Consider the following 15927-nt stretch of genomic DNA (forward strand, 5'->3'; position numbering starts at 1 on the left):
TTAGCACTAAAGCCAGAAATTTCATCCAGAACAATACTCGGACAAACAGGGTTTGTGTAATGATCTAAAACCAAGCAGTAGGAGGGCTAGCTGGTCTCACAGGGAGCTGGGGAACAAATAGCTGTTCAGTCATTCTGCAGGAGGTCTGGATGTCTGTTCTCTGTCAGAGCTGATTCCTAAACACCTAGACTGCTGAGTCCCCTGAGCTTCCCTGGTGCTGCAGGGCTCTGAGACGTACTTCCTCTCCCTGCAGATGGAGCTGTGTTAACAGGATAGTTCTATGAGCGAGGAGAGCTCTCTGGCTGGCTGCTCCCTCCCAGGGTTTAACCCCCGGACTGACCCCAACCCTCCACCCCGCCCCAGTGCCCCCTTCTTAACCCCTGGCTGTACATCCTTCGTCTGTTCTGGCTCCTCCTGCCAGACAGGTTTTGTAAACACGCACCATGAGGCTCCAGACACGAACACACACATACACACCAAAAAACACCCAGACGCACTCGCACACACAGACCGTGGCACCACAAGGCTCCAGACATCAAAGCTCACAGGTATGTTAAGTAGAAAATGTCATTTACCACTGGAAGTGTCTGATGCCCCCAGCCCTGCCCACCACCCTGCCCTAGTTCCCTGGCCCTGCTCAGACTCCTGTATCCTCTCTCTGACCCCATTGTGGTTTCTGTCTCTCTGCTGGTGTTTGCTTCTCATCAACACCTCTCTCTCTCACACACACACAGCTCCATTTTACACTCTGAGTTTGGCCTATGTGAGTCCACACAACACTACCCAACACCCCCACCCTGAAACTGGGGCTCTGTGTGGCTCCTGTATGATGCTATTGTGGCTCCTCAGGCGTGGAGTTAAATCTGTCACTTAGATCAGTAATGTGGATACTGTGAGAGGGAGCCTGCTTGTGTCAGTGTATGTTAGCGAGCTGAGCCAGTACTGTGTGAGAAGTGTGTGCGTAAAGTGCTTTTCTTTATTTCACTGGCTGTGTGTTAGTCCAACAGCAGATTCCCCTGACAGCGTAACCAGGTTCTGTATCCTGTATACCCACTGCCCTATTAATGGCTTTAACATCAAGATCTCTCCACACACACCCCACACACACACACACACACACACACACACACACACAAAAGGAAGGGATCACTGCCATTACCTCACTTTCCAACCAAGGTGCAAGAATTTAAGGAGCAAACTGAAGGAAAGAGGAGATTCAGCAAAACGTGAAGGACAATGGAACTCAATCAAAAAAGCATATTTATTGCTAAAGGTAGCACACCAGGGTTGGGGTCAGTTCCAATTAAATTCCAGGCAATTCAGAAAGTTTGAAAAATATAGAGTATATATATATACACACACACACACACACACACACACACACACACACACACACACACACACACACACACTACTGTTCAAAAGTTTGGGTTCACTGAGAAACGCCTCAAGTCCTCAACTGGCAGCGCCATTAAATAGTCCCCGCAAAACACCAGTCTCAACATCAACAGTGAAGAGGCGACTCCAGCATGCTGGCCTTCTAGGCAGAGTTGCAAAGAAAAAGCCATATCTCAGACTGGCCAATAAAAATTAAAGATTAAGATGGGCAGAAGAACACAGACACTGGACAGAGGAACTCCATCCCGGAGTCGCCTCTTCACTGTTGACATTGAGACTGGTGTTTTGCGGGTACTATTTAATGAAGGTGCCAGTTGAGGACTTGTGAGGCGTCTGTGTCTCAAACTAGACATTCTAATGTACCTGTCCTCTTGCTCAGTTGTGCACCCGGGCCTCCCACTCCTCTTTCTATTCTGGTTTGAGCCAGTTTGCGCTGTTCTGTGAACGGAGTAGTACACAGCGTTGTACGAGATCTTCAGTTTCTTGGCAATTTCTCGCATGGAATAGCCTTCATTTCTCAGAACAACAATAGACTGACGAGTTTCAGAAGAAAGTTCTTTGTTTCTGGCCGTTTTTGGCCCTGTAATCGAACCCACAAATGCTGATGCTCCAGATACTCAACTAGTCTAAAGAAGGCCAGTTTTATTGCATCTTTAATCAGAACAACAGTTTTCAGCTGTGCTAACATAATTGCAAAAGGGTTTTCTAATGATTTATTAGCCTTTTTAAAATGATAAACTTGGATTAGCTAACACAACGGAACATTGGAACACAGGAGTGATGGTTGCTGATAATGGGCCTCTGTACGCCTATGTAGATATTCCATAAAATATCTGCCGTTTCCAGCTACAATAGTCATTTACAACATTAACAATGTCTACACTGTATTTCTGATCAATTTGATGTTATTTTAATGGACCAAAAATTTGCTTTTCTTTCAAAAACAAAGAAATTAAGTGACCCCCAACTTTTGAACGGTAGTGTATGTTCTAAAATCCGCATAAAGACAAAATGTGCATTTTCCCAGCAGAGATATTTCCATCAAATTGACTTGTTGCAGATGAATGGCTGTACGTGATGACATACAGTAGTGCACATAATAATACCCTTTTCAGGTTAAATTCCCAGGTACCGAATGAAAAATACAAGTTAAATGGGTTTCAATCGCATTTTCAACTCCTATCTGTGTGCTGTTGGCTAGAGCGCACGTGTAGCCTACATCGCTCAAACTCAACTCTGGAGCTCGAAGTCAGTTCCACTGCTTGTTTACATTGTTCCCCTCTAATCAGGGGGTGGGGGAGTCCATGCGTGACCCCCGTGGGAATGCCCGGTTTCTCTCTTTCTCGACTAGTCGTAGTGGGAGGACCACACGTCATCGTGTGACTTCAAGTTTACTTCAATATGATGATTATTATATCTATATTTGCTCATAATGTTTACACTGACATTTCTCGAATGATTCATTTTACAGACACAAAAAGATCCCACCTTGTCTAGTATGTTGTTTTTTTTGTCTAAATTTGGAAAGTTTTCATCAGGCCCAGGGATGACTTTTCTTTATCCGACATGTACTTTACTCACATAAAAAGGTTGGATGGAAACCTGGTTATTGAAAAGCATACACATACCGCTCTCTGAAGGCAGCTATACTGATCAAAAATATGAACGCAACACGTAAAGTGTTGGTCCCGTGTTTCTGTTGACTAATTTCGTTATGTGAAATGTAACTCATTAAAATCTTTGAAATTGTTGCATGTTGCGTTCTATATTTTTGTTCCATGTAGTTTAGCAGCTCCTTCATCCATGCCCATATTACACCATTATCAGGCTCCCTTTGAGAGACACTGCAGGGGCAGAGGTGTCTGGAATGTGACCGGTAATATTACAGGACGGACTCACACACAATCCTCATCTCGATTTTCTGTTCTCTCTTTCTCACATGCACATGTTTCTCTCTCTCTCATCCATCATGCTTGCACTCTTGCTCTCTCTCCCCTGAGTGTCACTGTTTTTCTACTCTCTTTTCATCTCTCGGTCTCTCCCCCTCTATGCTTTAGGGTCATTTTTTTCTCTCTGGGGTGGTTCTTAGAACTAGAACACCAGAGGAAAGACATTCTAGGTTGTGAGAGAGAGAGGAGTTTTACTGTAGTTTTTTACTCCATACAAACCAATACACATACCTGTCATTGTCCACTGTCATTACATTCTGTCTCTCCCCCTCTCTGTCTGTACACTAAGTAAAGCACAACACAGCAGTAGATCATCCAGACCAGACCTGTCAGTGGCCTGTACTCTCTGTGTCAGTACACTGTGCCCTAACGCCTAGTGAAGGCCTACAGGAAGGGCCTGTCTGTAGCAGGGGGCAGAATGTAAACAGAACCAGCTCTCTACTGAGTCAGCTGTAGACTACCTCCCAAATGGCACCTTATTGCCTATTTAGTGCCCTACTGTCAACAAGGGCTCTTAGGGCTCTGGTCAAAGGAAGTGCACTATAGTGCATTTGGAAAGTATTCAGACTTCGAATTGTAACACATTTTGTTACATCCTTATTCTAAAATGGATGGAAGTTTTTTTTTCTTATTAATCTACACACAATACCTCATAATGAAAATTCTCCCATTCTTCTCTACAGATCCCCTCAAGCTCTGTCAGGTTGGATGGGGAGCATTGCTGCAGCTATTTTCAGGTCTCTCCAAAGATGTTCGTTCGGGTTCAAGTCCGGGCTCCGGCTGGGCAACTCAAGAACATTCAGAGACTTGTCCCGAAGCCACTCCTGCATTGTCTTGGCTGTATGCTTAGTGTCGTTGTCCTATTGGGAGGTGAACCTTGACCCCAGTCTGAGGTCCTGATTGCTCTGGAGCAGGTTTTCATCAAGGATCTCTCTGGTTTCATCAGAGAATCTTGTTTCTAATGGTCTGAGACTCCTTTTGGTGCATTTTGCCAAATTTCAAGGGGGCTGTCATGGAAGCCATTCCTCAGTAAAAGGCACGTCTGGCCACTCTACCATAAAGGCCTGATTGGTGGAGAGCTGCAGAGATGGTTGTCCTTCTGGAAGGTTCTCCCATGTCCACAGAGGAACTCTGGAGCTCTGTCCGAGTGACCATCGGGTTCTTGGTCACCTCCCTGACCAAGGCCCTTCCCCCCCCCCCCCCCCCCCCCCGATTGCTCAGTTTGGCCGAGAGGCCAGCTCTAGGAAGAGTCTTGGTGGTTCCAAACTAATTCCATTTAAGAATGATGTAGGCCACTGTGTTCTTGGGGACCTTCAATGCTGCAGAAATATTTTGGTACCTTTCCCAAGATCTGTGCCTCGACACAATCCTGTCTCGGAGATCTACGGACAATTCCTTCGACCTCATGGCTTGGTTTTTGCTCAGGCAAGCACTGTCAACTGGGGGACCTTATATAGACAGGTGTGTGCCTTTCCAAATAATGTCGAATCAATTGAATTTACCACAGGTGGACTCCAATCAAGTTGTAGAACCACCTCCAAGGATGATCAATGGAAACAGGATGCACCTGAGCTCAATTTCAAGTCTCATAGCAAAGGGTCTGAATACTTATGTAAATAAGGTATTTCTGTTTTTTATTTTTAATCAATTTGAAAAAAATGATAACCTATTTTCGCTTTGTCATTATGAGGTATTGTGTGTAGGTTGATGAGGAAAAACAATTATTTAATCCATTTTAGAATAAGTCTGCAACGTAACAAAATGTTTCTGAATGCACTGTATATGGAATACGGTACCATTTGGGACATACAGAGACTGGTGAAGGTTTGAGAGGTTAGTGTATAGAAAAGCTGAAGAGAAGTGTTTCTTTCAGTAAGACATCCAGGCCAGATTAAATCTGTCTAACCAGAGCCGATTAAACCAAAGCAACTCCGACCTGCACAACACACCCAGAGCCGCATAGCTGACGAGGGAGGTAAATACAGACTGACTGTTAGATGGAGAGTTCGATCTGGAGGAAGTGGGACATGCACTACTCCTCTCCCTGGCTGTCTCCAGAACACTACGCCCCATCACCTAGAGTTTAGTACGGATGTAACACTGTTCTACCTCTCTTCTGACTTGCTCTCTCGCTGTCCCCTTTCTGTCCTCTCCTCCCTCCCTCTTTCTGGGTCAGTATTGAGGCTGTAGTAGATAATGGGTGGTGACAGAGGTGAGGGAAGATGGACAGACTTGGGAAAACACAGCCAGTTAGAAATCTCAACCCTTTCTTTCCCTTTATCCCCCTTCTCAACTAAATTTAATAAAAAGAGAAGTCTTTTTGGCTCAGGCACCACAGCGAACGGTTCGTGTATCCCCTAACAGATGTCGCAATGGCCAACCCCAGCCAAAGGAAAACTAGCTTAGTGGTGTGTGTGTGTTGTAACTGTGCCAGTATGTTCTGGAACTGCCCTGGCCTGTCTCCCTCTCCCAGCCTTACATGATGGAAACAGTGTGACCTCCATCAGTCTCTCTGGCTGCTCACCTTGCTAATGATTATTAATAGGCAGCTGACCTATGACATTGGCCACAAACCTCTGTTTCTCTCTCAGCCATATACTCTCACTCACACACACATGAGCTGTTAATGGAGAAGTAATGGGACAAGAGACACTCTCGCCCTTTCTCTCTGTTAGAGTATTACTGTACTAGGGCTGTCCCCATTTAGTCGACTGGTTGATTGTTTGGTCGATAGGCTGTTGGTCAACCAAGATTCTTTGAGTCCAGCAGTCGCAAATCAAATTTTTTTATGGGACATGAGACACCTGTCTAATTTGCGCCTGTCTCAGTAAACAAATCCATTGAGGATGCCGCAGGGATACCATGGTCTAAGAATAAGGTGTGTGGCTCAGATGGAGAATGAACGTCTCTCCTGAATGTGCTCTCTCGCCATTTTGTGCATATTCATTGAAGTTATGAAACAATGTGTGCATTGTTTGCTGTCTATCAATTCCCCATGATATATATCACAAGTAGTAGCCTACATTTACCGGTAATTCCCATAATTTCTCATCTCTAACGTTGTTTGGTTAAGGTAATGTCTGTTTGCGGAACTCGCAACCCATGCTACACTTGTGAGAAACAAGTATTTTTTTTTGTGGGGGGAGCTGTTCAGGCCACTGTCTGACAGTCGTGAGTGAGACGGATTGTGTTATCACTGCTGCTATCAACCAGGGTTAAAGTTAACTAAATGTTAGTGGTAGAGCCGTATTAGGGATGTGCATGGTTAGTCAAATATCCAAACTGATGTTAGTATTTGAATACTTGTGTATTCATTTTAGCGAAAGCAAAAAAGTAATATAGGCCTATTTTAACCTGCCTTTTAACACTGGAAAGGCTTTTTCAAAATTAAGTTGAGTGATAGTTCACTAATGAAATACAAGACAGAATAAAATTACGCAATTAAAAGTTAGCGGAAGGAGTAGACTACAACGAGCAACCAACCGGTAGGCTGTTTTATTGAATGGAGTTGGGGAGAATGTGCAGCATGTGACCTCAAAAGCCTAGCTAGCTTTATGAACTACAATCTGTTACGAACAGAGTGGACTATGTTTTGTAGACTTTACCCTTTGCCAAAGTTTCAGAATATTGCGTTGTTTAGGTGTGCAAGGGCGAAGTCAGAGTAGTCGTTCCCTAACGGAAATATGCAAATACGCCAATAGGATCTCGCTACCTCATGCTTTGCTCTGCCCACCTCCTTGCATGTTCTGCACACTGATTTAATTTGCTCCCATTGGAAACGACAGGCTGTGGTCTATGTTGGGTTAGTTATACAAATCTTTTGTTATATGGTACTATATGGGATGATAAATAACACTGGCTGCTACAAGTTAGCTAGTCTTGGATGTAGCAGAGTTGCCTTGGGGGTCTCTCTCGCTGCATCTGCTCGCTACACACACTGCTCTATATAACTTCCGGCTGCAGCAATAGAGCGCTAGCCTCTCCCTCGCACATCTGTGCTCAGGTTAAAAACACACTTTTTAATAACCACATGTATTTGGCAAAAATTAGTAATACTATTTGAATAGTGAGATTATATCTTTTAATACATTCCTAAGTCACATATATAGAGATATAACATACAGTTGAAGTCAGAAGTTCACATACATTTAGGTTGAAGTCATTAACTCGTTTTTCAACCACTCCCCACATGTCTTGTTAACAAACTATAGTTTTGGCAAGTCGGTTAGGACATTACTTTGTGCACAAGTACATTTTCCAACAATTGTTTACAGACAGATTATTTCACTTAGAATTCACTGTATCACAATTCCAGTGGGTCAGAAGTTTACCTGCACTAAGTTGACTGTGCCTTTAAACATCTTGGAAAATTCCAGAAAATGATGTCATGCCTTTAGAAGCGTCTGATAGGCTAATTGACACCATTTGAGTCAATTGGAAGTGTACCTGTGGATGTATTTCAAGGCCTGCCTTCAAACTCAGTGCCTCTTTGCTTGACATCATGGGGAAATCAGCCAAGACCTCAGAAAACAATTGTAGACCTCCACAAGTCTGGTTCATCCTTGGGAGCAATTTCTAAATGCCTTAACGTACCACATTAATCTGTACACAAGTATAAACACCTTGGGACCACGCAGCTGTCATACCGCTCAGGAAGAAGACGCGTTCTGTCTCCTAGAGATGAACGTACTTTGGTGCGAAAAGTACAAATCAATCCCAGAACAACAGCAAAGGACCTTGTGAAGATGCTGGAGGAAACGGGTACAAAGTATCTATATCAGGAGGATTGGGCCAAAATTCACCCAACTTATTGTGGAAAGCTTGTGGAAGGCTACCTGACATGTTTGACCCAAGTTAAACAATTTAAAGGCAATGCTACCAAATACTAATTGAGTGTATGTAAACCTCTGACCCACTGGGAATGTGATGAAAGAAATAAAAGCTGAAATGAATCATTCTCGCTACTATTATTCTGACATTTCACATTCTTACAATAAAGTGGTGATCCTAACTGATCTAAAACAGGGAATTTTTACTAGGATTAAATGTCAGGAATTGTGAAACTGAGTTTAAATGTATTTGGCTAAAGTCTATGTAAACTTCTGACTTCAACTGTATATTGTACCAGTCAAAAGTTTGGATACACCTACTCATTCCAGGGTTTTTCTTTATTTTTACTATTTTCTACATTGTAGAATAATAGTGAAGACATCAAAACTATGAAATAACATTTATGGAATCATGTATTAACCAAAAAAGTGTTAAACAAATCAAATATATTTTAAAATCTTCAAAGTAGCCACCCTTTGCCTTGACAGCCTTGCACACTCTTGACATTCTCTCAACCAGCTTCATGAGGTAGTCACCTGCAACGCATTTCAATTAACAGGTGTGCCTTAAGTTCATTTGTGGAATTATTTTCCTTAATGCGTTTGAGCCAATCAGTTGTGTTGTGACATGGTGGGGGGGTGTACAGAAGATAGTCCTATTTGGTAAAAGACAAAGTCCACGTTATGGCAAGAACGGCTCAAATAAGTAAAGAGACATGACAGTCCATCATTCCTTTAAGACATGAAAGTCATTAAATTCTGAACATTTCAAAAACTTTGATAGTTTTTGCGACTGCACTTGAAGAAACTATCATGCGCTATGATGAAACTGGCTCTCATGAGGACCGCCACAGGAAAGGAAGACCCAGAGTTTCCTCTGCTGCAGAGGATAAATGCATTAGAGTTAACTGCCTCAGAAATTGCAGCCAAAATAAATGCTTCAGAGTTCAAGTAACAGACACTTCTCAACATCAACTGTTCAGAGGAGATTGCGTGCATCAGGCCTTCATGGTCGAATTACTGAAAAGAAACCACTACTAAAGGACACCAATAAGAAGAAGAGACTTGCTTGGGCAAAGAAACACAAGCAATGGATATTAGACCGGTGGAAATCTGTCATTTAGTCAGATGAGTCCAAATTTTTGAGACACAGAGTCGGTGAACGGATGATCTCCACATGTGTGGTTCCCACCGTGAAGCATGGAGGAGGAGGTGTGATGGTGTGGAGGTGCTTTGCTGGTGACACTGTCTGTGATTTATTTAGAATTCAAGGCACACTTAACCAGCATGACTACCACAGCTTTCTGCAGCAATACGCCATCCCATCTGGTTTGAGCTTAGTGGGACTATCATTTGTTTTTCAACAGGACAAAGACCCAAAACATACCTCCAGGCTGTGTAAGGGCTATTTGACCAAGGATAGTGATGGAGTGCGGCATCAGATGACCTGGCCTCCACAATCACCTGACCTCAACCCAATTGAGATGGTTTGGGTGAGTTGGACCGCAGAGTGAAGGAAAAGCAGCCAACAAGTGCTCAGCTTATGTGGGAACTCCTTCAAGACTGTTGGAAAAGCAGTCCAGGTGAAGCTGGTTGAGAGAATGCCAAGAGTGTGCAAAGGGTGTCTACTTCGAAGTATCTCAAACATGAAATATATTTTGATTTGTTGAACACTTTTTGGTTACTACATGATTCCATGTGTTATTTCGTAGTTTTGATATCTTTACTATTTTTCTACAGTATAGACAATAGTAAAAAATAAAACCCCTTAAATTACGTGTGTCCAAACTATTGACTAGTACTGTGTATATATATGGCTGTATGGCCTCCGTCTTTCCCCTTCATTTTGATTGTAGTCATCAGATTTGTGTACCTGTTATGCCCAGCTATGATTGATGGAGCATGTTCCATCTATGTCAGTGTTCAGTCTGATGGATAGCAGCACCAGGAAGAGAGGCCATATTTGGAAGCTATTTTATTAATATTTTTTATAGACTATGTATTTCCCAGCCTGACAGTTCCAGCTTCCAACATCCCATCTGGCCTTCAGACTTTCCCAGTCCGCTTCCAAACCCCCCCCCCAAACACACAACACATCCATCTCCCGAAAGAACAGAGGGAGGAGGAGAGAATAGAGGGATCAGAGGAAGGGTAGAGGATGCTTTAGCACAGTTGTTAAAGGTTTACTACAAACATGGCCCTGTCAGAACCCTACTGTTCTCACACACACACACACACATACACACACACTTGGAAACCCCCCTCAAAAAAGCAGTTCTCGCGCTCTTGCTCCCTCTTCAGACACACACAAATGCACCATTTGCTCTGTCTCTCACACGCACCCTCAACATGTTAGCAATTATTTGGAACAGTCAGAGGAGAGCGCAAAGGATCAACATTCCAGGCAACCTCCACACGCTAGACACCATGTCATACTTACAACTAACTGATAGAACCAGAGATGGAAGATGTGGAGGAAGGGAGAGAGGGCAGGATTTAGGTAAAGTGGGGTTATAGTGGTCACCTCTTTCTGAGTAGGGTGATTTAAGTCATGGTGTAAACTAGTGCTGGGGGAAATGATGAGAGAGCGAGACCAAAGGGTTTATGATGTGGAAGTCAATCTAAACCACAACTGTAATTGGTCTTGTAGCCTGCATGTAGGATGAAGAAGAAAACCGAGGGAACGAGAGGAAGGCGTTATAAGGATATGGTTTTGGGTCTCTGGTTGGATCTCCCAAACCCAGAATGTCTTATGAGGCTGGAGTCGATTTGGTTCTTCTAGTGTTTTTTAACATTTTTATTTCACCTTTATTTAACCAGGTAGGCCAGTTGAGAACAAGTTCTCATTTACAACTGCGACCTGGCCAATATAAAGCACAGCAGTTCGACATATACAACAACACAGAGTTACACATGGAATAAACAAACATTCAGTCAATAATACAGTAGAAAAAATAAAAATCTATATACAGTGAGTGCAAATGAGGTAAGATAAGGGAGGTAAGGCAATAAATAGGCCATGGTGGCAAAGTATTTACAATATAGCAATTAGACACTGGAATGGTAGATGTGCAGAAGATGAATGTGCAAGTAGAGATACTGGGGTGCAAAGGAGCAAGATAAATAAATAAATAAATACAGTATGGGGATGAGGTAGTTGGATGGACTGTTTACAGTTGCCATGTGCAGTGATCTGTGAGCTGCTCTGACAGCTGGTGCTTAAAGTGATTTTTGCAGTTCTTCCAGTCATTGGCAGCAGAGAATTGGAAGGAAAGGCGGCCAAAGGAGGAATTGGCGTGTGTGGGGACTGGAACCCTAGTTGAGTTTCAGTTTCAAATGTGGGGGTCTCAGCGTAGTAGGGTGTGGCCCCACTCTGCCTTCACCCCACCCCAAAATCAATCACTCTTTGTGTGTCATAAGCCCAAGCAAGTCTCACATACACGAAGCTCCCTCGTGGGCTTTACCATGTTTGTGTCTACAAGGCCTCCCTTACTCTCTCCATCACACACACTCACTCTCAAGATAACCCTCCTCTCAACCCGAACACAACCTCCTCTTAACCCGAACACAACCTCCTCTCAACCGAACACAACCTCCTCTATGTACTCCGCTACACGCACGCACACAGTGTCTTCTGACTCTTGGTTTGTGTGTGCCTGTGTCTTGCGTCTCCCACTGTCCTTTCCCTCCGTCCTCTCGCTCTGTCCTCTCCCTCCTCTAACTCTTTGTTCCTTCTCTCTCCTTTCCTACCAGAGTAGTTTTGACTCAACACACTCAACTCCCCTGTTTGATTCTCCCTTAACATTTAACAGATCTTTGAATGAGCCCTTTTCGTCAGCTACAGTATATCACCGTCCTCTCCTCAAGCATATGTTCTTTCCACTAGTGCAGGTAACGGCTGACTGATAGTTAAGGAGGGTTTTATTGTAGTTAACACAGTGTTTTAAAGTGCAGCTGACTGCGTTGCAGAACTACTTTGCAGATATGAAACAATCATAATATCATTCAAAAATATAAAATTCCCAGTTTATAAGTTATGGAAGATGTTTTAAAATAAGTTCTATTTGACTAAAAATTCCTTGACGTACAGTAAAGCATTTTTGGCAGAATGGATGGATGCAGTTCAATGCATGATTTAATATAATTCATCAATACATTTGTTGGTTGTCCCCCAAAAAATTGCTATCAGGTTGTAAATTACAGATGGCCTGGTACATTGTTTGCTGCCTCCACATATTCAGGATGAATTGTTCCAGTGACTCAATATTTTGGAACAAAAACGGACACCTGTAACTAAAGCTGGGAATGTCAATACAATCAAACTAGCAAGGGCATTGATCACACGTCAGTCATAACGGGGCTAATAGGCTAGCGCACGTGTCGAACACAAGTCCTGCGGGCATAAATGAGTCAACAGTTGAGTCCTCTACTTAATGAAATTACAACCTGATTCGGTTTTTTAAAGCTTAACGAATAACCAAAAAACAAAACCTGCAACAAAACACCATGCAAAGGAGAAACATGTAGGCCTATTACAGCAACATTTGAACAGTAGCTTAGACTATTTCTATAGAATTTTCACAAATGCCTAACTATATGGAATTCCAAACATTCTAGGAATTTGTGAATATGGCCACATCTAAGTGCTCGCTTGTCCCCCCAAAAATATTTCCCGGGGGGATTAACAGATTTTAAGATTTCATGTTGCTTAATAGGTGATGGATTACAGGCTCAGGGGACAACGATGTGTGTGTGTGTGTGTGTGTGTGTGTGTGTGTACGTACGTGTTTAACTATACTTGTGGGGACCAGAAGTCCCCATAAGAAGAGTAAACAAACAAAGAAATTGACCAACTGGGGACATTTTGTTAGTCCCCACAAGGTCAAATGCTATTTCTAGCTCCTTTTAGGGTTTTATTTTATTTCACCTTTATTTAACCAGGTAGGCAAGTTGAACAAGTTCTCATTTACAATTGTGACCTGGCCAAGATAAAGCAAAGCAGTTCGACACATACAACAACACAGAGTTACACATGGAGTAAAACAAACGTACAGTCAATAATGCAGTAGAAAATAAGTCTATATACAATGTGAGCAAATGAGGTGAGATAAGGGAGGTAAAGGCAAAAAGGCCATGGTGGCAAAGTAAATACAATATAGCAAGTAAAACACTGGAATGGTAGATTTGTAGTGGAAGAGTGCAAAGTAGAAATAATGGGGTGCAAAGGAGCTAAATAAATAAATACAGTAGGGGAAGTGGTAGTTGTTTTAGGCTAGATTATAGATGGGCTATGTACAGGTGCAGTGATCTGTGAGCTGCTCTGACAGCTGGTGCTTAAAGCTAGTGAGGGAGGTAAGTGTTTCCAGTTTCAGAGATTTTTGTAGTTCGTTCCAGTCATTGGCAGCAGAGAACTGGAAGGAGAGACGGCCAAAGGAGGAATTGGCTTTGGGGGTGACCAGAGAGATAATACCTGCTGGAGCGCGTGCTACAGGTGGGTGCTGCTATGGTGACCAGTGAGCTGAGATATGGGGGGACTTTACCTAGCAGGGTCTTGTAGATGACCTGGAGCCAGTGGGTTTGGCGACGAGTATGAAGCGAGGGCCAGCCAACGAGAGCGTACAGGTTGCGGTGGTGGGTAGAATATGGGACTTTAGTGACAAAACGGATGGCACTGTGATAGACTGCATCCAGTTTATTGAGTAGGGTATTGGAGGCTATTTTGTAAATGACATCGTCGAGGATCGGTAGGATGGTCAGTTTTACGAGGGTATGTTTGGCAGCATGAGTGAAGGATGCTTTGTTGCGAAATAGGAAGCCAAATCTAGATTTAACTTTGGATTGGAGATGTTTGATGTGAGTCTGGAAGGAGAGTTTTCAGTCTAACCAGACACCTAGTTATTTGTAGTTGTCCACATATTCTAAGTCAGAACCGTCCAGAGTAGTGATGCTGGACGGGCGGGCAGGTGCAGGCAGCGATCGGTTGAAGAGCATGCATTTAGTTTTACTTGTACTTAAGAGCAGTTGGAGGCCACGGAAGGAGAGTTGTATGGCATTGAAGCTCGTCTGGAAGGTAGTTAGCACAGTGTCCAAAGAAGGGCCAGAAGTATACAGAATGGTATCGTCTGCGTAGAGGTGGATCAGAGACTCACCAGCTGCAAGAGCGACATCATTGATGTATACAGAGAAAAGAGTTGGCCCAAGAATTGAACCCTGTGGCACCCCCAGAGACTGCCAGAGGCCCGGACAACAGGCTATCCGATTTGACACATTGAACTCTTATCAGAGAAGTAGTTGGAGAACCAGGCGACGCAATCATTTGAGAAACCAAGACTACTGAGTCTGCCGATGAGGATGTGGTGATTGACAGAGTCGAAAGCCTTGGCCAGGTCAATGAATACGGCAGCACAGTATTGTTTCTTATCGATGGCGGTTACGATATCGTTTAGGACCTTGAGCGTGGCTGAGGTGCACCCATGACCAGCTCTGAAACCAGATTGCATAGCGGAGAAGGTGCGGTGGGATTCGAAATGGTCGGTAATCTGTTTGTTAACTTGGATTTCGAAGACCTTAGAAAGGCAGGATAGGATAGATATAGATATGTAGCAGTTTGGGTCAAGAGTGTCCCCCCCCTTTGAACAGGGGGATGACTGCAGCTGCTTTCAAATCTTTGGGAATCTCAGACGACATGAGAGGTTGAACAGGCTAGTAATAGGGGTTGCAACAATTTCGGCAGATAATTTTAGAAAGAAAGGGTCCAGATTGTCTAGCCCGGCTGATTTGTAGGGGTCCAGATTTTGCAGCTCTTTCAGAACATCAGCTGACTGGATTTGGGAGAAGGAGAAATGGGGAAAGCTTGGGCGTTTAGCTGTAGGGGGTGCAGTGCTGTTGACCGCAGTAGGGGTAGCCAGGTGGAAAGCATGGCCAGCTGTAGAAAAATGCTTATTGAAATTCTCAATTATAGTGGATTTATCGGTGGTGACAGTTTCCTATCCTCAGTGCAGTGGGCAGTTGGGAGGAGGTGTTCTTATTCTCCATGGACTTTACAGTGTCCCAGAACTGTTTTGAGTTTGTGTTGCAGGAAGCAAATTTCAGCTTGAAAAAGCTAGGGGCTAGGGGTAAGGTTAGGGAAAATAGGATTTTGAATGGGACTGAATTGTGTGTCCCCACAAGGTCAGTTATACAAGTGTGTGTGTTGTGGCTGGGTAAACCGCTTGTGGTCAGAGCGAGAGCCGCAAACTGAATACCTGTTGTGTTTGTGGGCTGACCGCAGTGTGTGTTTAAGTTGTTCAGATTCACGTATGAATACCTATTCCTCAAAAGTCTAAGTTTGAATCGTCTCCAAAACTTGGATGTCAAGTCTCGTTTGTGCTGGGAATCATGAGCTCGTGTGTGTCTGTTACTGAGGTAGGGAGAAAGTGATGTTTGGAAGACAGTAAGGGTCTCGTTGGGGCCGTGTGTGGCCCCTGTGGTGGGCAGCACAGGGAGCACCCCACTGTGAGGTGTAGTTTTGGTTGGCCCCATGCCTGCTGTTATGGCCAGCCAGCTCCACTTGCTGTCTGTCTATAGTTTAACTACAGGACCTTCACAAGCCACATAACCTTGTTGAAAAGGATGGGTTAGGGTTGTTGTAGCCAGAGTGCTGACCCAGTCCCTCAACACGTGTGTTTCAGGTGAACTGGGAGCCAAGCACTTCTCCACTCCCCCCCTTTATCTCTATCTCTCCCGTATCTCTCTCTCTCCCACTGTCTCTG

The 15927-nt window shown here is 43.7% G+C and overlaps 2 protein-coding genes across 9 annotated transcripts in view; one reads left to right on the plus strand and one right to left on the minus strand.

Annotated features, from left to right (window-relative positions):
• ralgps2 (Ral GEF with PH domain and SH3 binding motif 2) overlaps positions 1-15927 on the plus strand; it is a 137960-nt gene that overhangs the window by 104161 nt on the left and 17872 nt on the right. The window lies entirely within an intron of this gene.
• Positions 1-15927, minus strand: part of angptl1a (angiopoietin-like 1a) — a 38029-nt gene that overhangs the window by 20144 nt on the left and 1958 nt on the right. The window lies entirely within an intron of this gene.

This window comes from Salmo trutta, chromosome 22 (assembly GCF_901001165.1).
Source record: "Salmo trutta chromosome 22, fSalTru1.1, whole genome shotgun sequence".
Lineage (NCBI taxonomy): Eukaryota > Metazoa > Chordata > Actinopteri > Salmoniformes > Salmonidae > Salmo > Salmo trutta.